Here is a 5,543-nt window from a genome sequence, read left to right on the forward strand (position 1 = left end):
GGGCGGTGGAGTTGAGAATTCCTAGGAAAAATCTAGGATATGAATGTTGTTTAGCATATGATTGATATGTATATTTAGTGTGGCGACTTAGAGGAATCGGGACAGCTATTGAGGAAAGTAGATACAAATGTGAAATGTAGTATTAGGCCCGTACTATTGGAAACACATGATCTGTACTTGAGACAATCATGAACCTGGGGATTCTAAGGAGACCTGTATGCTCTAAACACCGAAACAAGAATGTCTTTGCAGTCATTGGAAAGTATGGTTGGCTATCCTAATCATTATTCAACGAAAATAAAGTGTTGGGTTCAAGCCAAATAATTATTCACATCTTTAATAACTTCCTCATGCATTCTATCGACAGTCCAATCAGGCTATAATTGTAGTGACTAAAGAACATGGTTTGGCACGCAGAATTAAAGTTTGCACAATGAACATAGTGATTTGGGTGTTCAAGAGATGTATTGATTGTATATGGTGTTACACAAAAAGGATCTACATCTAGACTACATAAATAACACACACTTACACACTCAACTTTTACATCTCTCAAGCACACCTCTACAAGTGGACTAAACCCACCTTATATAGAGGTGTTTACATGTCTCTCTCTCACTCTCTATCTCATGCCACGAGGCTAATGCACCACATGCAAGTGGGTTTTACAAAAGTCAAACATTACAAAGTCATTCATGGAAAACTTTGTACCCCAACATTCTCCCCCTCAAAGTTAGGAATGAATGACCCACTTCAATTCTTCCAAAACCGAGCAACTACGCGATCCGAGCCTCACGGGTGACACATGTCGAAACGAACTTCAATCTTCAATTCTTCCATGATTCTTCAATTTGGGCTCTAGGATGTGAGACCATACAAACCGAGCATCAACGAATGATCACGAGCTTCTCAAACTCCAAATTGATCACCAAAAGTTGAGCATAAAAGCACATCCCAAAAATCTTCAATAAAACCAAACCCTATTCGAATACATCACTTCCGAACATCCAATTGCATCATTTCGTAAGCTTCAAAATTTCAAGATCACTTCGGTCTTCAAATCCGCGTAATATGAAAAATTCAAGTTCGAATTTCCATATAAATTTCTCACCCTTTTTATAATCGAAAATTGATTATAAAACCTTCAAGGAAAGAGAACGTGCTCTATTCGGAATTTTTCGTGTCAAAACTCCCCCTTAACATGTGGCATAAACTTTGTGCTTCAATCCGGAAAATCCAAAAAAATATTGAATTTTTAGCTTCGTTCACGGATCGCCTTTGACAAAATTTCTCAAAAATGGGTAGAAATTGTCAATTTCAAAATTCTACAGTAACCCGGTGCGCCAAAAACAATAAAATATGCAAAACACTCCCCCTTTTCCAAAGCTGGGTAGAAAGCGTCAATTTGCACAAACTGAAGGAGCTTGAAATGCATTTTCTTCAATTTCCAGCAAAAATAGTCCTTTTTCGAATTTGGGTATGAACTGCCAAACATTCGAAGCCTCAGGGACTATTTTCGAAAATTCTGTCTTTGTGCACCAAACATACGAAGAATTATCCCAAACATTCGAAGCTTCAGAAAATTTTCGAATTTGGGTGAAAAGTGTCAAACATTCGAAAGTTCAATTAATTCTCTAAGTGCCAAATTTTCGAAGGTTCAGGGGCTGTTTTCGAAAATTCTACTTTTTGATAAAAACATACGAAATGTTTATCATTCATACGAAGCCTTTTTCCATTTGTCAACGATTCGAAACTTGAGGGACTACATTCGAAAATTTTGCTTTTCCATTCCAAACATACGAAATTTTCAACGCTTCGTACGAAAGCATCTCCTCTTCATACGTAAATTTGGAAAGGTGTTAAACTAACGAAATTTCAGGGGCCATTTACGTAACATTGCTTTATTTTCCCTCAATTCACACGAAATCAGGCAACCCAAACACACGAAACTTTTTCCTTCTCTCTCCCCTTCGTACGAAAATCATCTTCACCTAAAATTTTCTCTCTCCTCTTCGTATGAAACTTCATCTTCCCCAATCAAACAAAAATTCTCAACATACAAAGCATACGAAATTTTTCATACGAAATCGAAGCATAACGAAGCCTCTTAATGAACAGTAACTTTTTAATCATCCAACCTCTGAATCGAATTAACTCACTGCTCGTTTTATCCCTTCGTTCCTTACAGTTCTTCTCCAATTCATCGATCGAATAACCAAGGCTTCGTTCGTTCAAGTATCAACCCAAATCATCAACAACAAACAACATTAGCCAACATCGATTCCCAAATCTTCGAAGAAATCGACCCATCTAGTCTTCCAAAGCCAAACCCAGGGACCCTTCGTACATTAACCCCAAATTCTTTCAGTTTCAATTTCTTGCCCATTAACATCATCGATTCCCTTGACTTCGTTCCCACAGCCTTTATCAATATCAAATCGAGTTCAACATACAACCTAAAAGCAACATCAAACCCTTCGAATCGATCAACCTCAAAATCAGACTTCGTTTCTTCAAGCGATAACTGAAAATCGACTAAAATTGACAATCAATTTATTAAAGTCGACTTTTCCCAGTTTAGGACCATACGAGAACCCTTCGAACATTAACAATCAAAATCATCTTCTCGTGATTGATCAACCCATCCTATTTCGTTTCCAAATCAACAAATCCAAACACAATAATCATACAGAAACCCTTCGTACATCAAACCAATCAAGCCATCTGTTTGTCTTCAAGATATTGACACAAAGCAAAGTCAAAATTGAGTTTCCCAAATCCTTCGAATTCACTTCAACATTCAAAGCTCCATTCAACTTTGAACTATCGATTTCAACTTTCAAACACAAGAACACAGAAAACATCCTTGACCACCGAAAGTTCTGAGTTTGACTTTTTGGTTGACCCCGACGAACACCAAATCTATCGATCTTTAACCAAAATTTTTGGATCAAACACCCATTTTTAACATAAATCGTAACATTCTTCAACTGTTCTTCATCGTGTTTTTGACCAATTTTATCAAAATCAAATAATATTCAAGAACAAACAAAATCAAGAAATCGATCCAATGAATAAGAAAATCGATTCTATTCAACAGATAACATATTCGATTCATAAATTGAATCGCAATAACAAACCAAATAGTATGATGAAGAACGATCAGGACTCAATATCAAGAAATCTATTACGATTTTCAGTTAATGAACCGATTCACAAGAATTGAGATAACGAGGTTGAAGAATCAAGAACAATCACTCAACAGATGAATTGCTTGGACGAACTAAAAGTACAACTCATATAAGCACAATATGAAGCATTGGATCGGATGGCTGATGACAAGATATTCACGAACATTGGGCTTAAACATTAATCGATTAATGAACAAGAAAGTGAAAGTTAAACCCAAGAACAATGAAAATAAACGAGAATGTACAACTCGTTTATGCGCATGATGAAAAAGAACACATTCAATGAATTAAACTGTTTTAATCAGTCTTTGGGCTCCACTCTTAAGGAAATCAGATCACTGAAAAAATATGTGGAGTCCATATTATTGGATTCAAATGAACATATGGGCTTTGAAAATGTGAACAATAACAGATTATGATCACTTGGACTTCGAATTCAGATAGATGAACATTACTTGATTTATTAGTTTGGGCTCAAAATTTGGATTTATGAACAGTGACAGATCCGATATGTTAGACTCAAATTGACAATTAATTGCAATCTCAGATTTTTGGGCTTAAACATAAACAGTAACGAATTTTGGATTTTTAAAGATCTAAAATGATTTTGTTTTGGATTTGATCAATAAAAAAATATTGGATCATCAATCGGGTTTTTCAAGAAAAATTTGATCCAACGAGTCAAACGATCACAAATCAAAAAACACAACGCACGATTTCAATGAAATTAAGAGAGATCATAGAGAGAGACTCACCAAAATTGCTCCAATTGTGACAAATGTTGCCAAACCGAGAATCATTCTTCAAAAATCATGTTGATCTTGAAGACCCGCTCTGATACCAATTGTAGTGACTAAAGAACATGGTTTGGCATGCGGAATTAAAGTTTGCACAATGAACATGGTGATTTGGGTGTTCAAGAGATGTATTGATTGTATATGGTGTTACACAAAAAGGATCTAGATCTAGACTACATAGATAACACACACTTACACACTCAACTTTTACATCTCTCAAGCACACCTCTACAAGTGGACTAAACACACCTTATATAGAGGTGTTTACATGTCTCTCTCTCACTCTCTATCTCATGCCACAAGGCTAATGCACCACATGGAAGTGGGTTTTACAAAAGTCAAACATTACAAAGTCATTCATGGAAAACTTTGTACCCCAACAATAATGCTCTTTTCCTAGCTTTTGTTGCCTCTTTGTTTCACATGTCTGCTTCCTGTTGATCAAGTTTGATTCGAAGAGCATTCAACTCATCAAGTTCTTTATCTCTTGCTGCTTGAGCCTTTTTTTCACAACTTCTTCATCTGTAGGATCCACATCCTTATCAGAAATAATATTAACCTGTCCCTATCGTGAAGCTACATTATCCTTCTAAGGGACATTTTACGAAACATTATTTTTTTCTCTTTTAATGATTCTTTTCCAATGAAAACCTTTTTAGCATTTTCTACTTTCTTTGTCATTTTGGACACTTCATATGGATTCTCCAGATTACTTGGCCTGGTGTTCAAAATTTCTTCATTTGTTTCTGAAGCCATCAAAATTTCATTATTAATCCTCTCCTCCCTATTGTGCAGTAGACCAACTACTCGGAACACCAAAAAACTTGTTAATCTGTGATAAGATTGGTTGTAACTTGGAATGAAGAAGTTGAGAAATGTAATCAACATAAGAAGCATATTTATTTTCAACGATGCGAAGCAAATGTTGATTAATTTCAAAATTTTGACTTTTCGCAAGCAAAAGCTGATCATCGATCGTCACATGATTGGAATGAACAGTCTTCAATTCTTGTTTCAAAGACTAAATCTTCTGCATCTTTGTAGCAATAGTATCCATCATATTAACTTCACCCTCATAATTCTTTTGCAATGTAAGAATTGAGTTTGAGAAAGAAGTGTGATGATCGGTATTATCCTTCTGAAGAGAAAATCCAAGTACCAGAAAAGCTTCTTTTTCCTCTGTGAGATGAGTGCGCAACTTAGTAATGGTATTCTCAGAATCAGAAAGTTTCTTCTCAATATTGTGTGGAAAGACTTTGAGAGTACTCTCAATTTTCTCCAATAAATTATTCACTTCCGAAACAACTTTATATACTTTCTCTGTTGTAGCGGAAATTAATTGTTGTTGCTCAGTAAAAATTCTTGTATTTTCGAATTTTAGGGTTCGCATAACACCTTGATGAATAGACACCATATTCTGAAATTGAAAGTAGAGAAAGTTCCATTATGACTAAGCGATGAATCCAACTTCTTATTCAACACACAATAATCTTGACGAGTCAGTGGATCATTTTTTGTTGCATCAACATCATTATTTGCATATCTCATGTTGGCG

The sequence above is a fragment of the Lactuca virosa genome, chromosome 9 (assembly GCF_052849685.1).
Source record: "Lactuca virosa cultivar CGN04683 chromosome 9, Lactuca_virosa_CGN04683_v6, whole genome shotgun sequence".
Lineage (NCBI taxonomy): Eukaryota > Viridiplantae > Streptophyta > Magnoliopsida > Asterales > Asteraceae > Lactuca > Lactuca virosa.